The following is a 21,354-nucleotide window of genomic DNA, read 5'->3' as shown; positions in this document are numbered from 1 at the left end:
GCCTCCCCAGTGTGGGTGTGGCCATCGGGCCTGGTCTCAAGTAGTGAAGATCGGTAGTAATTTGCGCCAATGTGATGCCGCACTGGAGAAGTGGGAACATTCCGGGTGGGAGAACAATCGCGGGCTGAACTCGCTGATGAGACTGCAATCCAGTCAGTTTCATACCTATCAGCCTCATGCCCTCTTTGGACACGATCCGGTTTACGCCAGTAGAAAAGGGCCGGGGCGATTGCAAACTGTTTGGCACTGGGTGCAGAACCGATTTTTAGGCCCATGCGCTATTCCCAGGACTGGCGCTACCTGCACCAGGCACGGTGAGGTCGGAAAATCGCCCTGGGTAAGAGGGTCCATTTTGACTATATAACTGTCCCTACTAAAATTGGTTTAATCAATATTGTGTTGAAATTTCTAAAGGTTTAGAAGTAAACGGCACAATAGCTCTGACCAAGGATCATCCAGACTCGAAATGTTGGCTCTGTTCTCTCTCCACAGATGTTGTCAAACCTGATGAGAATTTCCAGAATTTTCTGCTTTTGTTGTTGAGTACAATAGGTTAGTCTTGAGAAAATAATTAGAACTAATAGTTTGGGAGAAAATAACTCCTATGGCCATCATTTCTGTATGTCCTGAGATGACTTACCAGCGCATGGACACTCAAAGAACAAAAGAACAAAGATCAAAGAAAATTACAGCACAGGAACAGGCCCTTTGGCCCTCCAAGCCTGCACTGACCACGCTACCTGATTGAACTAAAACCCCCTACCCTTCCAGGGATCGTATCCCTCCATTCCCATCCTATTCATGTATTTGTCAAGACGCCCCTTAAAAGTCGTATCTGCTTCCACTACCTCCCCGGCAGCGAGTTCCAGGCACCCACCATCTTCTGTGTAAAAAACTTGCCTCGTACATCTCCTTTAAACCTTGCACCTTGCAACTTAAACCAATGCCCCCTAGTAATTGACTCTTCCACCCTGGGAAAAAACTTCTGACTATCCACTCTGTCCATGCCCCTCATAATCTTGTAGATTTCTATCAGGTCGCCCCTCAACCTCCGTCATTCCAGCGAGAACAAACCAAGTCTCTCCAACCTCTCCTCATAGCTAATGCCCTCCATACTAGGCAACATCCTGGTAAATCTTTTCTGTACTCTCTCCAAAGCCTCCACATCCTTCTGGTAGTGTGGCGACCAGAATTGAACATTATATTCAGTGCTCAATTCTTCCCCATTGGTTTCTAGAAATTGCAGCAAATTAGTCCATTATTCTCATCTATCTGGTGGATAGTGACCACCCAGGGAACAAAACCTCATTGTTGTGAAGCCAGCTCTGGTTGTTGCCATGCTCCACGTGTTGCTCTGGTACACGTTAAGCTCTGAAACAGCAGCAGAGGCTGTGAGGAGGGGGGTGCTGAGTGTAGTGGGGGAATGAGCAAGGAGGGGCTTTGGGGATTGAATATGGGGAGGCTGAGGGAGGTGGATAAGATGGTGGATAAGATAGGGGGTGATCTGTGAGCAGAAGAGAGTGTGGGGAGTAATACCCAAGTCTGAGAGGGTGAAGGAAGTCTTCAGCAAAGACAGTGGGAGAGAAAAAGAGGATTGGTGGATCAATTGGCCACAGATCACAGAATCACAGATTATTACAGTACAGAAGAGGTCCTTCGGCCCATCGAGTCTGCACCGATGCGTGAAATGCCCTGACCTGCCCATCTAATCCCACTTGCCAGCACCTGGCCCATAGTCTTGAATGTTATGGCGTGTCACGTACTCATCCAGGTACTTTTTAAAGGATGTGAGGCATCCCGCTTCCCCGACCCTCCCAGGCAGCGCATTCCAGACCATCTCACCCTCTGAGTAAAAATAATTTTCCTCAAATCCTCTCCAAACCTCCCACCCTTCACTTTTAAGTTGTGTCCCCTTGTAACTGACCCTTTAACTACGAGGAACAGCTGCTCCTTATCCACTGTCCATGCCCCTCATAATCCTGAACACCTCAATCAGGTCGCCCCTCAGTCTTCTCTGCTCCAATGAAAACAACCCAAGTCTACCCAACCTTTCTTCATGACTAAATGTTCCATCCCAAGCAGAAAACTGGTGAATCTCCTCTGCATCTCCTCCAGTGCGTTTACATTCTGTTTTGCAATTTTCCTCAGATTCTAATTCTCTACTTTACACACCAGGCATCCTGAATGGGATTGACTAACTCGCGCCCACTAAGAGAACAGCTTTATCGAGTACAGACATGTACAAGATGAGAGCTAAGTAACAGCGAAGAATAATTGTCCTCATTAATCTGGGCTGTATTCTTGCATAGCCTTGAATGAACCAAAAATAGAACATCAAACAGTGAAGTGGCCTCCAGTGTGGTTCCCAAGTAAGCATCAATTCTTTATGGCTTTTAAGGACGTGAACCAGGTTTATTGAATTTCAATGTAAGTTGATCTAATGCACCCCTGTAAATCACTCACGTCCCACACCATCCATGATATGGAGCTTTCCAGAAAAGACTAACGACAAGAAATACACAAAATACATCTCCTTTCACAACCCTTTCAGAAGAGTGTGGTTCCTTCCTCCTTGGGCTGAAGGGCAATGTCTGGGAAATGACCGATTCCTGGATTACAATTCTAAAGATAAATGATACAAGGTTCTGACAAATTGAGGGCATGGCAAGAAATCAGATTTGACATATCCACAATTTTCTGCTATGCTTTCTCTGAGGCACTGTACTGGACACCCCAAGTGGTGCATTCCCATGGTCTTCCTTGTAACTTACTACATCTGATTTCTTCTCACATTTCTAATTATTTATCTTGGACTTTTGCCGCCTGGTTTTTACATCTCTCACCACAGTGGGTACCTTTCCACTGTCTCCCCTTCAGAGTCATGGGGGGAATTTCCCCCATCCCGCCTGCCATGGGAATCATAGTGAGAAGGGATGGACCATGCAAAGGTCCATTGACCTCGGGCGGGATTTTCCAGTTTTGGGGCAAGGATGGCCAGAGAATCCCATCCATAGAGTCACACACCGGAATTCTACCGCCACACCCACCACGGAATCAGAGCGGGTGAGGGGCGGGCAATGGAAATGTCCGTTGACCTTGGGTGGCAATTTCTGGTCTCATTTGAGGGAGGCCATAAAATCCCACTCATAGAGTCATAGAGATATGCAGTATGGAAACAAGCTCTTCGGCCCACTCGTCCATGCCGACCAGGCTTCCTAAACTGAACTAGTCCCATCTGCCTGCATTTGATTCATATCCCTCGAAACATTTCCTATCCATGCACCTGTCCAAATGTCTCGTAAATGTTGTAATTGTACCCGCCTCTACCACCTCCTCTGGCAGCTCATTCCATACACACACCACCCTCTGTGTGAAAAAGTTGCCCCTCAGGTCTCTTTTAAATCTTTCCCCTCTCATCTTAAACCTATGCCCCCTTGTTTTGGACTCCTTTACCCTGGGGAAAAGAACTTGGCTATTCACCTTATCTATACCCCTCATGATTTTATAATCCTCTATAAGGTCACCCTTGGGAAAAATGTCCCAACCTATCCAATTTCTCCTTGTAATTCAAACCTTCCAGTCCTTGTATATTCCTTGTAAATCGTTTCTTTGCAACAGTTTAATAACATCCTTCCCATAGTAGGACGACCAAGATTGTACACAGTACTCCAAATGTGGCCTTACCAATGTCGTGTACAGTTGTAACATAACGTCCCAACTCCCAGTACTCAATGCTCTGACCGATTAAGGCAAATGTGTTTATAATCAGGGAAATCTTCAGTGAGGTCAACTGAAGTCTTCTCTTTACCCAATACAATATCCCCAAATTATTTAAGCTTTGACCGATGACTCACTTCACTTCCTGTGAGTGTTAACTCACTCCTGGAGGGAATTCCCTGCAAATATTGACACACTCCTGGGTTCCCCTGTTCAAAGATCCAAAGTTCAGCAGCAGCTATCCGAAGGAAAGCAGTGTTACCGTTTCAGAGAATGGTTTTTAAATATCTTACAACTCAGAAGCAAAGTAAAGTTGAGTCAGCAAATGCAACAAAAAGAGCCAGGCCAATTTCTTGAATCACTGAGTTCCCTGCCCCAGAGGGACAGAACTGTGGAAACTTCATTAACCCCTTGAAAAACCTCATGAACTCACCATGCCGAGTCTGTGCTAAGGTTGACTATAGGAACAATTCCCCAGATAGAACAAATGCCCCAAACCATCAAAAATCATACATTCACCATTGATTCTCTGATGTCCTCCCAGGCGACAAGGTCCCATGTTGGACCAAGAATTCTCAATAACCTTTTGTGTCATGATGTCCTTCATCTGGCTGACTGCGGTTTTCTGATGTGCTCCCGAGGGCCAGATTCTGAGGTAGGAGCACAGTTCTGGAAATGTGACTGTACTTAAGGAGATCGCAGGAGTACAATTTGTTGCCTGCGCCCCTGAGATAGTTTTATTTTTGTTGATATGTTTGTAGTTCATGCCAACATTTTTCCTGTTGTAGCTGGAATCTTTTGTTTCCAATTGTCAAGAGATCTGGAACAAAGGGACGCAGGCATACAATTAAATACAAGAAATAAATGGCGGCACAACGGTTAGCACTGCTGCCTCACAGCGCCAGGGTTCGATTCTGGGCTGTCTGTGTGGAGATTGCACATTCACCCCGCATCTTCGTGGGTTCCCTCCGGATACTCCAGTTTCCTCCCAAATTCCAAAGATGTCTGGGTTAGATTGATTGATGTGGAGATGCCGGCGTTGGACTGGGGTAAACACAGTAAGAAGTCTCACAACACCAGGTTAAAGTCCAACAGGTTTATTTGGTAGCACAAACCACTAGCTTTCGGAGCGCTGCTCCTTCATCAGGTAAGTGGGACTCCCACTTACCTGATGAAGGAGCAGTGCTCCAAAAACTAGTAGCTTGTGCTACCAAATAAACCTGTTGGACTTTAACCTGGTGTTGTGAGACTTCTTACTTAGATTGATTGGCCATGCTAATTTGCCGATTAGTGTCAGTGGGATTAGCAGGGTAAATACGTGCAGTTATGGTGCCAGGGTGGGATTGTTGTCACTGCAGGCTCGATGGGTCGAATGGCCTCCTTCTGCACAGCCGCAAGGAACTACAAAAGATCGTGAATGTAGCCCAATCCATCACGCAAACCAACCTCCCATCCATTGACTCTGTCTACACTTACCTCTGCCCCGGCAAAGCAGCCAGCATAATCAAGGACCTCACGCATCTTGGACATTCTCTCTTCCACTGTCTTCTGTTGGGAAAAAGATACAAAAGTCTGAGGTCACGTACCAACCGATTCAAGAACAGCTTCTTCCCTGCTGCCATCAGACTTTTGAATGGACTCATCTTGCATTAAGTTGATCTTTCTCTACACCCTAGCTATGATTGTAACACTGATGCGCGATTAAATCACTCGGGAGGCTAGAATGAACCCGGGAAATAAAGGCTTTTATTACTGACAAGAATGGAGCACACTATATACAATACAATCCCAGACTAAAGGGGCTCCAGGCAGTGCAGTGACCTTTATACTTCCCCTGGTAGGCGGAGCCAACTGGAGTGTACCACAGAACAATATCAACAGGTAGAACAGCCCAACCCTAACACCAACAGTAATTACAGTAACATATCTACAAACCCCATAGTGCTGACCATCCATGGCTCAGCACTCATAGTGGTAACCAACTATGGTTCACCACAAACACTACATTCTGCGCTCTCTCCTTTCCTTCTCTATGAACGATATGCTTTGTCTATATAGCAATTGGGTAACAAGAAACAAATAGCTAACAAGCAACAATACTTTTCACTGTATGTTAATACATGTGACAATAATAAATCAAATCAAATCAAACCTCTGATTCTATTCTATGATAAAGGACAGGGAGTGAGAGAAATATTTTTGTTAACATAAGGATTGGAAGAATGTTAAGTTTTAAGTTTATCTATTAGTTTATTTATTAGTGTCATAAGTAGGCTTACATTAACACTGCAATGAAATTACTGTGACAATTCCCTAGTCGTCACACTCCAGTGACTGTTCAGGTACACTGAGGGAGAATTTAGCATGGCCAATGCACCTAACCAGCATGTCTTTTGGACTGTGGGAGGAAACCGGAGCACCCGGAGGAAACCCACGCAGACACGGGGAGAATGTGCAAACTCCGCACAGATAGTAACCCAAGCTGGGAATCGAACCTGGGCCCCTGGCGCTGTGAGGCAGCAGTGCTAACTAACCACTGTGCCACCGAATGTGGAATTCACGACTGGAGTTGAAAGGAACAGCTTGTCAACATTTTAACAGACTGAGGTTTTAGCAAAGGGAATTAAAGGTTGTTAGAAAGAGAGTGGGTAGATGGGAATTAGACCATTACAACTCATTTGGAAGACAAACATCACAAGACTGGGCTGCATGTCCCTCTCTCTGTAAGCCCTCCAGTTAAGGAGAAAGAGAAGTGAAGAAAATTGAAAGAAAAGTGTTTCAGGATGGAAATTGAAATGGCGAATTGTAGGGATTCTGAAGCAGCCAGAATACCCTGCAGTCTGCCGCTGATTTGAAAGAATGGTCTGAACTTTCATTTCCTATCAAATTGGGCACAACTTAAATTGACTGATTTTGGCCTTTTCTGTGCAGAGAATAGAAACTAGTTCAAAACTCCAAGCTTCAGGCAGCTAACTGAAATTATCTGAAAGTATTAAATCCCCTCTGCTCTCACAGGACTGGGCCAGAAAGCATTTCTTTCTACAGCTATTAAGAACTATTAAAGGGACATTATTGGTCTATTCTGATTTCCCAGGCAACCTGTTTCTCCCACTGTGTTTATAACCGCCAGCAACCTTGTACTGAGTTTGCTCTCCTGTTAGTGCTGTGTAACATAGAAACAGAAAATAGACGCGGGGTAGGCCACTCGGCCCTTCAAACCTGCTCTGCCATTCATTTTGATCATGGCTGATCATCAAATTCAATACCCTGATCCTGCCTACCCGTCATATCCCTTGATCGCTTTAGCCCCAAGAGCTACATCTAATTTCTTCTTGAAACGACACAACTCAACTACTTTCTGTGGTAGTGAATTCCACACATTCACCATCCTCTGGGAGAAGAAATTTCTCCTCACCTGAATCCTAAAAGGTTTACCCCTTATCCTCAAACTATGACCCCTAGTTCTGGACTCTCCCACCATCGGGAACATTCTTTCTGAATCTACCCTGTCTAACCCTGTTAGAATTTTATAAGGTTTCAAGAGATCCCCTCTCATTCTTCTAAACTCCAGTGAATATAATCCTAACCAATTTAGTCTCTCCTCATATGACAGACCTGCCATCCCAGAAATCAGCCTGGTAAACCTTCGCTGTACTCCCTCGATAGCAAAAGTATCCTTCCTCAGATAAGGACACCAAAACTGTACATAACAATTGTGAGGTGTGGCCTTATAGAATCCTACAGTGAAGAAGGAAGCCAGTCAACCCATCGAGTCGGCACCGACCACGATCCCACCCAGGCCCTGCCCAACAACCCCATGTATTTACCCTAGCTAGTCCCCCTGACACTAATTTAGCATGGCCAATCCACCTAACCCACACATCTTTGGACTGTGGGAGGAAACTGGAGCACCCGGAGAAAACCCACGCAGACATGGGGAGAACGTGCAAACTTCACACAGACAGTGACTCAAGCCGGGAATTGAATCCAGCTCGCTGGAGCTGTGAGGCAGCAGTGCTAACCACTGTGCCACTGTGCCGCCCATAATTGTTTTGATTTGATTTGATTTATTATTGTCATATGTATTAGTATACAGTGAAAAGTATTGTTTCTTGCGCAGTTTACAGACAAAGCATACCGTTCATAGAGAAGGAAAGGAGAGAGTGCAGAATGTAGTGTTACAGTCATAGCTAGGGTGTAGACAAAGATCAACTTAATTCAAGGTAAGTCCATTCAAAAGTCTGATGGTAGCAGGGAAGAAGCTGTTCTTGAGTTGGTTGGTATGTGACCTCAGGCTTTTGTATCCTTTTTCACGACAGAAAAAGGTGGAAGAGAGAATGTCCAGGGTGTGTGGGGTCCTTAATTATGCTGGCTGCTTTGCCGAGGCAGCGGGAAGTGTAGACAGTATCAATGGGTGGGAGGCTGGTTTGCGTGATGGACTGGACTTTGTTCATGATCCTTTGTAGTATCTTGAGGTCTTAGACAGAGCAGGCGCCATACCAAGCTGTGATACAACCAGAAAAAATGGGGTTCTTAATTATGCTGGCTGCTTTTCCAAGGCAGCAGGAAGTGTAGACAGTGTCAATGCAGTATAAAGTGTTAATTGAAGTAAAACATTCCTATTTCTATACTCGAGCACCGTACTATGACCGCCACCTCAATCTCCTGGATAGTGCCACCAACCCTGTCTGAGACGGATTCTCCGCAGCAGCTGGGAGGGCAGGCGTACTAACACCAGCATGCTTGAAGGAGCCAAGAACACCAGCATCGAATCCTCGATCATCCAAAACCAACTCTGCTGGGCTGGACATGTGCTTAGGATATCAGAATCCCGACTGCCAAAGCAAATCTTCGCCCAGCTCAAGGAAGGCTCCTGAACAAGAGGAGGACAAAGGAAGCACTTCACAGACACCCTGAAGGCTCACCTCAAGAAATACAACATAGGCCTCAACCTCTGGGAGACCCTTGCTCAGAAGAAACCTACCTGACTGATGGGACCCAATTCTTTGGGGACACCTGATGTCAAGAGGAGGCCCGGAATAGGGACTTGAGAAAGGAATACCAGCGTCTTGAGTCCAAGGACTAACTCCACCTGCCCGGAAGAACCTGCCAAGTGTACGGTCGAAGATGCAGTTCTAGGATTGAGCTCATCAGTCACGCAAGGACCCACAGAACTCATGACCAGTGGGTTTCTAAGATGGACAATCACACTCGTTAGTGTATGATTGAAGATGAAGAAGATCGTGTGACCAAACCGTAAACAGTGACTTCAACAAAAATTGAATCATTCAACACCAAAGGAGGTCTTTCTGTCCATCATACCTCATGACTAATCAGTGACCTGATTAGTCATACTTTTCTCTATCGCTGTAGTCCCATCATTTTTTTTCTTTCACATGCACATGCATGTTTTCTCACAGCAACACATATAGCCATACCTGATCCATTGTTAAGCCAGCAGAGGACAGCACAACACTGCTCCTGAGCCTATCTCAACACATTCAAATATGTCAAAACATGGGGAAAAAAAGACACTTAATCCTGATAATGCAGAGTTGAATCCCGACTTTCTCCAGCAACATATTAACGTTGTGTTTAACGCTATGGGAGACCTCTCTCCGCACTGTTGATTCTCAATGTATGGACCTTGAAGGGCCAGATACAAACCAAGGATTTTAAAAAATTACCTCAAGTCTTCCTGATGGCTGATCCTGGCGAACTTTGACCCCTCACCGTGCAGGTGTATTAGACGCAGAGTATAGAAACAGCTCAGTTGGCTTTCCTGGTGAGTTATTTGTTATTTTGCTATCGATCTGGGCAGCACTGCAGAAAGTTCTCCCTCACAATTTTCAACAGGTACCTCTTGAGTTGAAACCCTTTCACCACTGATATGATTTGATTTATTATTGTCACATGTATTAGTATACAGTGAAAAGTATTGTTTCTTGTGCCCTATACAGACAAAGCATACCGTTCATAGAGAAGGAAAGGAGAGAGTGCAGAATGTAGTGTTACAGTCATAGCTAGGGTGTAGAGAAAGATCAACTTCATGCGAGGTAGGTCCTCTCAAAAGTCTGATGGTAGCAGGGAAGAAGCTGTTCTTGAGTTGGTTGGTATGTGACCTCAGACTTTTGTATATTTTTCCCGATGGAAGTAGTGGAAGTGAGAATGTTCGGGGTGTGCGGGGTCCTTGATTACGCTGGCTGCTTTTCAAAGGCAGCAGGAAGTGTAGACAGAGTGAATGCATGGGAGGCTGAATGGGAACAATGTGACCAAATCAACAGTCAATTCCTTTCCTATTTTTTCTTTTCATGAGATGTGGGCGTCACTGACAAGGCCAGTATTTGTTGCCCATCCCTAATTGCCTTTGGCTTCCAGGACATTTTAGAGGACAGTTGTGAGTCAACCACATTGCTGTGGTTCTGGAGCCACATGTAGGCCAGACCGGGTAAGGACGGCAGGTTTCCTTTCCTGAAGGACACCAATGAAGCAGATGAGTCTTTAGGACAATCGTTGATAGTATCGTGGTCACCATCACTGACACCAGCTTTCATTACAGATCTTGTTGCTTTTTTCAATTGAATTTAAATTCCACCAGCTGTCCTGGTAGGATTTGAATCCATCCCCAGAGCATTAGCCTGGGCCGTTGGATTACTGGACGAGTAACATTGCCCTTACACCACCCCCTCCTCCCCTCCACCCTCCTCCTTCCCCCACCCACCAGCCCGCCTCCCCCCTCCCCCCCACCCTCCCCCACCATCACCCTCTCTCAAAATATTGAGTACTCATCTTGAAGCTTGTCCAACATCTACAGGAGACAAGAGAAACTCAATCTCTCTTTGACATTCTGTTGTAATGTGTCTTCAAGGGACTGCAGCATGACATCACTAGAAAGGAACTGTGTCATGAGATTCCATATTGGTTTCATTTTTGATTTTGAGCAGAGCTGTTGGTGTTTCTAAGCTTATTATTCATGTATACATGTTAAGTCTGTGCCTAGTTTTAAGAAATGAACCCACAGTGTATTTACCCAATCCCTAATGAGCGATTGGTGCTTATGTACAATAACAACATGATAATTGCTATTGCTGAATTTTCCACTATCAACATCCTGGAAGTTACCAACTGAACTGGGCTAGTGATATAAATACCATGGCTACAAGAGCATGTCAGAGTCTAGGAATCCCACAGCAAGTAACTCATTGAACTCTCCACCATCTTCAAGGCACAAGTCAGGTGTGTGATGGAATGCTCTTGGCTTGCCTGGATGGGTGAGGCTCCAACAACACTCAAGAGACTCAACACCATCCAGGACAAAGCAGCCTGCCTGAATGGCACCACATCCACAAACATTCAAGATGCACCAAGGTTCCTTAGGCAGCACCTTCCAAATCCATGACCTCTATCACCTGGAAGGCAAGGACAGCAGATGCATGGGAAGTTCCCCTCCTAGCCACACAGCATTCTGACTTAGAAATATATCACCGTTCCTTCACTGTCAATGGGCGAGATTTTATAACCTCACTCGATCCAAGATGACACCGTAGCAAGGTGACTTCATGCAAGCTGTGCCCAGCAGACCTTCTAATTCTACCTTTTACTCTCGTTCTATGCTTCTAAAACTTCATTCTAACTCTTTTAAACTTTCTAAGTTGATCTTTCTCTGCACCCTAGCTATGACTGTAACACTCCATTCTGCACTCTCTCGTTTCCTTCCCTGTGAATGGTATGCTTTGTCTGTATAGAATGCAAGAAACAATACCTTTCACAATATATTAATACATGTGACAATAATAAATCAAATCAAATCAAAATCAAATCAGGCAAGATTATAAAATCCCACCCGAGGCCAACGGAGATTTCTGTTCTGCAAGCCTCGCCCGCTCCAATTCCAGGGTGGGCGAAGTGGTAAAATCCCGGTCAGTGTGTCAAACCCTTGGAAAAGCTGTGACCAAGTGACTCGTGATGTGGAGATGCCGGCGTTGGACTGGGGTAAACACAGTAAGAAGTCTTAACAACACCAGGTTAAAGTCCAACAAGTTTATTTGGTAGCAAAAGCCACTAGTGGCTTTTGCTACCAAATAAACCTGTTGGACTTTAACCTGGTGTTGTTAAGACTTCTTACAAGTGACTCGGACAGACCAGATATATTGGCCAATATTTTACCGCCACTCCCACCCTGGAAGCGGCATTCTCCGTTGGCCTCAGGCAGGATCTTTTGAACCTTGGGCGAGTGAGGTGGTAAAATTCAGGCAATGGTGTGTTTATATGTGTCAGTGAGCTGTTGAGTGAACTTATTTGTGCCTAGTCTCAAATAAGATTTCCAAAATTGAAAAATATCATCCCCTGCAGCTTTCCGTTGACTTAGTTGCACAATAATTTATGGGATGTTGAGTAAAGCCCTGCCTGCTCCCTTGGGTGGATGTAAATGATCCACTGGCATTATTTTGAAAAAAAATGCAGGGTTGTCACTCATGATCTTGTGGCCAATATTATCCCTCGGCCAATATCACTCAAAAGATAGATTATTATCATATTGCTTTTTGGTGGATCTTAGCTCAGATGCAATGTAATTGGGTAAGCACCAAGGCTCAAGCAGAAGCTCAGAACTGATCTGTGTGCTCCAATCCATTCATTCTTTGGCCTTTGGTTTCAGAGGGTGGAACTTAATGCCCTCACCTGTGGCATGTTTGGTGGCTGGGGGAACATTTAATCAGGTAGGACTATGGCAATTGGGGACCCCACTGCATTCCTACCTCTACCCCAATTACGTCCAACGGGGAATGTCCATGGAATGCCTTTCCCACTTAAGGGTCTCAGCTGTGCCCTCCCGCCTTTCCCCTTCACTGGTACTCAATCAGTAACAGAGTAACAGGCAGGGAGGAAGTCAAATAGTATTTTGGCCTTCAGAGCAGGTGGATTTGAGTGTAGGAATAGGGATATTTTACTGCAATTGTATAGGGTGTTGGTGAGGCCACACCTGGATTATTGTGTGCAGTTCTGGTGTCCTTATCTGAGGAAGGAGGTCCTTGCTATCGAGGCAGTTTGTGATTTATATAAATGATCTGGAAGAAGGAGTAACTGGGGTGATCAGTAAGTTTGCGGACGACACAAAACTGGCAGGACTTGCAGATAGTGAGGAACATTGTCAGAGGCTACAGAAGGATATAGATAGGCTGGAAATTTGGGCAAAGAAAAGGCAGATGGAGTTCAATCCTGATAAATGCGAAGTGATGCATTTTGGTGGGAATAATGTAGGGAGGAGCTACACGATAAATGGAAGAACCATAAAGGGTGTAGAGACGCAGAGGGACCTGGGTGTGCAAGTCCACAGATCTTTGAAGGTGACGTCACAGGTGGAGAAGGTGGTGAAGAAGGCATATGGCATGCTTGCCTTTATAGGACGGGGCATAGAGTATAAAGGTTGGGGTCTGATGTTGCAGATGTATAGAACGTTGGTTCGGCCGCATTTGGAATACTGCGTCCAGTTCTGGTCGCCACACTACCAGAAGGACGTGGAGGCTTTGGAGAGAGTACAGAGGAGGTTTACCAGGATGTTGCCTGGTATGGAGGGGCTTGGTTATGAGGAGAGATTGGGGAAACTGGGGTTGTTCTCCTTGGAAAGACGGAGGATGAGGGGAGACTTAATAGAGGTGTATAAAATTATGAAAGGCATAGATAGGGTGAACGGTGGGAAGCTTTTCCCCGGGTCGGTGGTGACGTTCACGAGGGGTCATAGGTTCAAGGTGAAGGGGGGGAGGTTTAACACAGATATCAGAAGGACATATTTTACACAGAGGGTCGTGGGGGCCTGGAATGTGTTGCCGGGCAAGGTGGTGGAGGCGGACACACTGGGAACGTTTAAAACTTATCTAGACAGCTATATGAACGGAGTGGGAATGGAGGGATACAAAAGAGTGGTCTAGTTTGGACTAGGGAGCGGCGCGGGCTAATTGTTCCTTGTTTCTCGTTTCAAGGCTTCATTCTATGATCATCTTGCTGGTGCCAGTACAGAGCGAGACTGCGGATAGTTGGGAACCTGTCTCGGGGGCAGGGAATTCAGATGGTGTTCGTAAAGCAGAAGTGGAAATGAATAGGGTTGGGAAGCATTTTCTGATCAGGGCCAGTGTGATCTCCTGGACTCGTTTCGATCGCCTCAGGGGGTCGGAGAGGAATTTCCCAGATTTTGTTTTCCCCATATTGGCCCTGGGGTTTTCACTCTGGGTTTTCGCCTCTCCCTGGAGATCACATGGTCTGGAATGGGGGGGTGGGGGTGAGTTAATAGGTTGTGATGAACAAAGCATCGTAGCTGTGAGGGACAGCTCGGTGGATAGGATATTAGGATGTAGATAGGCTGGAAAATTGGGCGGGGATCCTGGATTCAGGATTCAATCCTGGACCGGGGAGCGGCGCGGGCTTGGAGGGCCGAAGGGCCTGTTCCTGTGCTGTATTGTTCTTTGTTCTTTGTTCTTTGCAGTGCAGTGAAGCTTTACCAGGCTGATTCCTGGGATGGCGGGTCTGTCATTTGAGGAGAGACTAAGTCGGTTAGGATTATATTCATTGGAGTTTAGAAGATTTAGAGGGGATCTCTTAGAAACTAATAAAATTCTAATAGGATTAGGCAGGGTAGATTCAGAAAGAATGTTCCCGACGATAGCGGAGTACAGAGTTAGGGGTCATGGTTTGAGGATAAGGGGTAAACCTTTTAGAACTGGGTTGAGGAGAAGTTTCTTCACGCAGAGGGTGGTGAATGCGTGGAATTCACTACCACAGAAAGTAGTTGAGACCAAAACATTGTGTGATTTCAAGAAGAAATTAGATACAGCTCTTGGGGCTAAAGGGATCAAGGGATATGGGGGAAGAGGGATCAGAATATTGAATTTGATGATCAGCCAAGATCAAAATAAATGGTGGAGCAGGGCTAAAGGCCATCCAAAGGATAGATGGCCTACTCCTGCTTCTAGTTTATAAATTTCTATGAACTTGCCGTATGGGAGACACGATGAACAACCCCACGTGGGCTTGCTTGGAGGTTCCAGGGCAGTCCTTTATTAAAGGCACTGAGTGGCTGATGAGGGTTCTTATCAATGGGGAGTGGGTGGCTCACTGAGAGACACACCCTGCCCTTGCTGCTGAGCCTGCCCTTCCCTCGCGACCCTTCCTGCCATCACTCACCTGTGGTCTGGGATTGAGTGACGATACTAGGCCTCAGGTGAATGTTGTACCATTTGCATCCAGCCCTTCCTCTGTGGCTGTGACATCCAACAGAGCTGACAGCTGGGACTCGGTCCTGGGTAAGGCCCTCCATTGTCTAGTTACGTGCCTGAATAGCACTTAATATGGTTGGTCTTCCCTAAGAGGCAATACGGGTCTCACCAACTCTCCAATCCTCAAGTGAGACCCCCTCCATTAAATACTGTGCCACTGACATTGGAAAAGTTTAGTAATGCAGGTTCATAGAGTCATCGAATCCCTACAGTGCAGAAGGAGGCCATTCGGCCCATCGAGTCTGCACTGACCAGAATCCCACCCAGGCCCTATTTCCGTAACCCCACCTATTTACCCTGCTAATCCCCTGACTATAGGGTCAATTTAGCATGGTCAATCAACCTAACCCACACATCTTTGGACTGTGGGAGGAAACAGGAGGAAACCCATGCAGACAGAGGGAGAATATGCAAACTCCACACAGACAGTGATCTGAGGCTGGAATTGAACCTGGGTCCCTGGTGCTGTGAGGCAGCAGTGCTAACCACTATGCCACCGTGCCGCCCAAGCTTATTCCTTTTATTACCACCCCACCCTGGATCCACTAAATCAGGGAATGTTGTGTACATGGAGAGCAGGGATTCCGAAAATGGAATTATTATTCGATTGTGGCGTTCAGCAGTCCTCAAAATGCAATTGTAATTTAATCTGTGTGCATTCATTTGCAGATGAGCAATCGTTCCTGAAGAGAGATTGGCATACTCATTACAATATAGACAAAATTGCATTGCTGAAAGAGAATAAACAGAATACATGCCATGGTTTGAATGACTTATCAAATAAAAAGCACTCACGACATTGGCTGCTATGAATTCTCTCACAGATGCAAGAGAACAGCGCCATGTTAGGACATCCAGTATCAATATAGGCAATGGATTTAGAGAGATTACATGTTGAGCAGTAGAGATTTTTGTCATGATCACTGAAGTGTTCATCCCCTAACTAACCCACCCTCAATGAGTTATTACACGTCATTCTCTCAACTGTTCGACTTTGCAAACTTTATACAGTGTCAGCTGTGGCTCATGTACTCTTGCCCATGAGTCAGAGGCTGTGCTTTCAGATCCCACTCTGAGAATTGAGTACAAGTAATCCAGGCTGGTGCACTGACTGATGCATTGTCAATCTGATCAGATGTTAAACTGAAGCCCTGCCTGTTCTCTCGGGGCGGATGTAAGTGATCCCATGTTACTATTTTGAAAAAGAGTTGAGTCCATTGAACCGACATCACAAAAATCATTCATAGAATCCCTACAATGCAGAAGGAGGCCATTCAGCCCATCAAGTCTGCACCAACTCCCTGACAGAGTATCTTACCCAAGCCCTCTCCCCCACCCTTCCCCTGTAACCCCACATATTTACCCTGTTAATCCCATTAACCTAAACATCTTTTGGACACGAATGGACAATTTAGCATGGCCAATCCACCTAACCTGCACAACTTTGTACATCTTTGCTGGCTGACAGTTGCTTTAGAACATAGAACATAGAACATAGAACAGTACAGCACAGAACAGGCCCTTTGGCCCACGATGTTGTGCCGACCTTCATCTGAAACCAAGATCAAGCTATCCCACTCCCTATCATCCTGGTGTGCTCCATGTGCCTATCCAATAACCTCTTAAATGTTCCTAAAGTGTCTGACTCCACTATCACTGCAGGCAGTCCATTCCACACCCCAACCACTCTCTGCGTAAAGAACCTACCTCTGATATCCTTCCTATATCTCCCACCACGAACCCTATAGTTATGCCCCCTTGTAATAGCTCCATCCACCCGAGGAAATAGTCTTTGAACGTTCACTCTATCTATCCCTTTCATCATTTTATAAACCTCTATTAAGTCTCCCCTCAGCCTCCTCCGCTCCAGAGAGAACAGCCCTAGCTCCCTCAACCTTTCCTCATAAGACCTACCCTCCAAACCAGGCAGCATCCTGGTAAATCTCCTCTGCACTCTTTCCAGCGCTTCCACATCCTTCTTATAGTGAGGTGACCAGAACTGCACACAATATTCCAAATGTGGTCTCACCAAGGTCCTGTACAGTTGCAGCATAACCCCACGGCTCTTAAACTCCAACCCCCTGTTAATAAAAGCTAACACACTGTACGCCTTCTTCACAGCTCTATCTACTTGAGTGGCAACCTTTAGAGATCTGTGGATATGGACCCCAATATCTCTGTTCCTCCACAGTCTTCAGAACCCTACCTTTGACCCTGTAATCCACATTTAAATTAGTCCTACCAAAATGAATCACCTCACATTTATCAGGGTTAAACTCCATTTGCCATTTTTCAGCCCAGCTTTGCTTCCTATCTATGTCTCTTTGCAGCCTACAACAGCCCTCCACCTCATCCACTACTCCACCAATCTTGGTGTCATCAGCAAATTTACTGATCCACCCTTTAGCCCCCTCCTCTAAGTCATGAATAAAAATCACAAAGAGCAGAGGACCAAGCACTGATCCCTGTAGCTTTCATTTTGCTTTGAGTGGGATCTTGCTTTGCAAGTTGGCTGCATCGTTTCATAGAGTACAACAGTAACTACACTTCAGAAGTTCTTCACTGGCTGCAAAGCGGCACGGTGGCACAGTGGTTAGCACTGCTGCTTCACAGCGTCAAGGACCTGGGTTCGATTCCCAGATTTGGGTTACTGTGTGTGTGGAGTCTGCACGTTCTCCCCGTGCCTGCGTGGGTTTCCTCCGGGTGCTCTGGTTTCCTCCCACATTCTGAAAAACGTGCTGGTTAAGTGCATTGACCTGAACAGGTGCCGGACTGTGGCGACTAGGGGTATTTCACAGTGACTCCATTGCAGTGTTAATGTAAGCCTTGCTTGTGAATAATAAATAAACTTTAAGTGTTTTGTTGAGGTTGTGAAGGGAGCTGTACACATGTTCTCATTCTTTGGGTCAGGATACACGCAGTAATCACTTTTACAACCCTGTCACTCTCTCTAATTGTTAAACTGATTGTCCGACATCCAATACTAAATGAGCAGACATTTAGAATCATAGAAACCTTACAGTGCAGAAGGAGGCCATTCGGCCCATCGAGTCTGCACCGACCACAATCCCACCCAGGCCCTACCCCCACATATTTACCCGCTAATCCCTCTAACCTACGCATTTTAGGATTCTAAGGGGCAATTTTTTTTTTAACCTGGCCAATCAACCTAACCCACACATCTTTGGACTGTGGGAGGAAACCGGAGCACCCGGAGGAAACCCACACAGACAGGGGGAGAATGTGCAAACTCCACACAGACAGTGACCCGAGCCGGGAATCGAACCCGGGACTCTGGAGCTGTGAAGCAGCAGTGCTAACCACTGCACTACCGTGCCGTTTCCTCCACCTAAACATAGGGATGACTGAAGCCATTATCTTTGGTCCCCAATGCAGTCTTCATTCCCTCGCCACTAACTCCACCCCCCTTTCTGACAACTGGCAGAGGATGGTACAGACCTTCCAACAACCTGCTGCCATATTTAACCTTGGGATAAGTTTCAAACTGCATACCCGTACCTTCACTCAGGTCACCCATTTCCATCACTGTAACATTACCCAGCTTTGCCCTGCCTCAGTTCATCTGCTGCTGAAACCCTCATTCATGCCCAACCGTTACCTCTGAATCTTACCCATCTCCGCGCGCTAAGATAAAAGCAAAATACTGCGGCTGATGGAATCTGAAATAATAACACAAAATGCTGGAAAATCTCAGAAGGTCTGGCAGCATCTGTAAGGAGGGAATAGAGCCAACGTTTAAAGTCTGGATGACCCTTCGTCAGAGCTAAAAGTAAAGAAACTCAGAAAAGATTTATGCTATGGGGGGGTGAGTGGTGCGCGGCGAGGGGTGGTTGCTGTAATAGGACAAAGGGAATGTAAATAGGGATGAAGAAGCCTGATAATGTCACTAAAAGTGTCCATTAAGTGATCAGAATGTGTGAAAGGCAGAACAGAGGTACAGATGGTAAAGGCAGTTGCCCTGAAAAGGTGGGGGGGGGGGGGGGGCGGTGTGGTGGTGGAGAGCAGGAACGGAGAAGCTTATTTATTTATTTTATTTATTAGTCACAAGTAAGGCTTACATTAACACTGCTATGAAGTTACTGTGAAATTCCCCAAGCCGTCACTTTCTGGCGCCTGTTTGGGTCAATGCACCTGAAGTGGGGAAAACATGGAGAGGGGTACACAACATGGCTGCCTGGCCCATAAACGGTCACCTGGGAAAAGAGACATTAAACAGGCACTGACTTTTAGTGCAGACAGTTATTTAAAGTTAAAACATGCAGGGAACAAATGCTGCAGGAAGCCCGGGCTTGAGGCACTTTTAGATAAAGGACAGTCCCGGGACAAAAGGGTCTGTTAAAGAGATTAGGCACAAATGGGAATGGGAATACATAAATGCAGGAAAACCAATTACTGTATGAATAGGCTGAAACCAAACCATTGATAGTCACTGACGAAGGAAATGTATCCATTCATAGAACAATGCGATATTAACATGCTTATGTCTGTATTTGTTTATAACGATGTGTTAACGATCGATCACCTACTTGATTACAACGATGTGATAATGGCTAGATGTCCGGTCCATCTATTGTGTAAAGGGTATAAAGATGGACCGCTCCTATTGTCTCATTGAGAGAAGGTAGCTGTCTAGAAGCACTGCGGAGTGCCAGTGCCTTTTCTCCACGAAGCTTCGTTAAATAAAACTGTATTGTTGAAACCTCCAGTCTGACTCTGAAGTGGCATTTTTCCCACAAGATACCCTAACCAGCACGTCTTTCAGAATGTGGGAGGAAACCGGAGCACCTGGAGGGAACCCACACAGACACGGGGAGAATGTGCAGACTCCATACAGACAGTGACCCAAGCGGGGAATCCAACCCGGGTCCCTGGCACTGTGCTACGGTGGAAAAATGGAAGTGAGAAAGAAGGACGATAAAAATGGATGAATGAGATGAAAAGAAGAAACAGAATGAAACAAAATAAATGGAAATGGGGGGAGGAAGGTGGAGGGGAGAGTTCACACTCTGAAGTTGTTGAATTCAATGTTCAGTCCGTAAGGCTGAATCGGAAGATGAGGTGTTGTTCCTCCAGTTTGCGTTGGGGTTCGCGAGAACATTGAAAAAGGCCAAGGACGGACATGTGGACAGGAGAGCAGGGTGGGGTGTTGAAGTGGCAAGCGACAGGAAGGTCTGGGTCCTGCGTGCGGACGGACCAAAGGTGTTCAGCAAAGTGTTCACCCAGTCTGCGTTTGGTCTCTCCGATGTAGACCGCATTGGGAGCAGCGAATGCAATAGACTAGATTGAAGGAGGTGCATGTGAAGCGCTGCCTCACCTGAAAGGGGTGTTTAGGACCTGGGATGGTGAGCAGGAGGTGGGTAAAGGGGCAGGTGTTGCACCTTCTATGATTCATGGGAAGGTGCCATGGGCAGGGAGTGAGGTGTTGAATGTGATGAAGGAGTGGACCAGGGTGTCCAAGAGAAAACCCTCTCTTTGTGAGGTTGATTTTTAAAGTGACTCACAATAACTTTGGGGTAAATCAGAAGTATAGTTTATACATACATTCAAACCTGCGGATGGTCATAACTTCATAAACAAGCACACAATATAAGAAGATAGGAATGGCGAGGGTTCAGCTTCCATCCTGTAACTGTTGTTGGAAATTTCTAGGAACAGTGGAATTCTTGTGATTCATGGGACCTGTAGCAGCCATCTTTGGGTCCAATGAGGTCCACTTTTTAAATCACCAAAAAGAAAAGGTTTCATTTAAAAAGTTTGTGATCTCTTTCATGTCTTAGGGATATGCCCATAGCCTGACTCTTTTTTCAGCAATACTCAAATCTGTACTACCAAATGATTAAATGTATCACTAAGTTAAAGACACCATATCAATACAAGTTGCTCTTGATCTTGCTCAGATGTTTTGGTAGCCAATTCTTAAAGGAGCCACAGAAGGTGAGAAATAGCCTGTTTTTGTTTTTCCTGTTGTGGAATCAGAAGTAGCAGAATGTTCTATAGAAATCCACATTAAATCTGTAAGCTGCTGATTCCTGAAAGGGTTAATAATCACACAAGTTTAAAAATCACATAAGCTGCTATGAAAAAAAAAGGTCTTCTTACAAAAGTCTTCACAGATAAGCACCAAGGCAATTAGTCTGAGAAAATCAGACATCTGATACTGGAAAATGGGAGTCATATACAAACACGGGCACAAGTTGGGACAATGGTAACTTGTAACAATGATGGATTAAGTCTCCATGCCGATTGGATAATATAATTAAGGAAGCGTAAGGTGATTGTGATTGGTTTTAATATCTGAATGATGTAATCTCAATCAATAACTCTGAGTGGATAGAGATAACTCCTAAAA

This window comes from Mustelus asterias, chromosome 27 (genome assembly GCF_964213995.1).
Source record: "Mustelus asterias chromosome 27, sMusAst1.hap1.1, whole genome shotgun sequence".
Taxonomy (NCBI): Eukaryota; Metazoa; Chordata; class Chondrichthyes; order Carcharhiniformes; family Triakidae; genus Mustelus; species Mustelus asterias.
The sequence above is the reverse complement of the archived record's forward strand: the minus strand, read 5'-3'. Positions refer to the sequence as shown.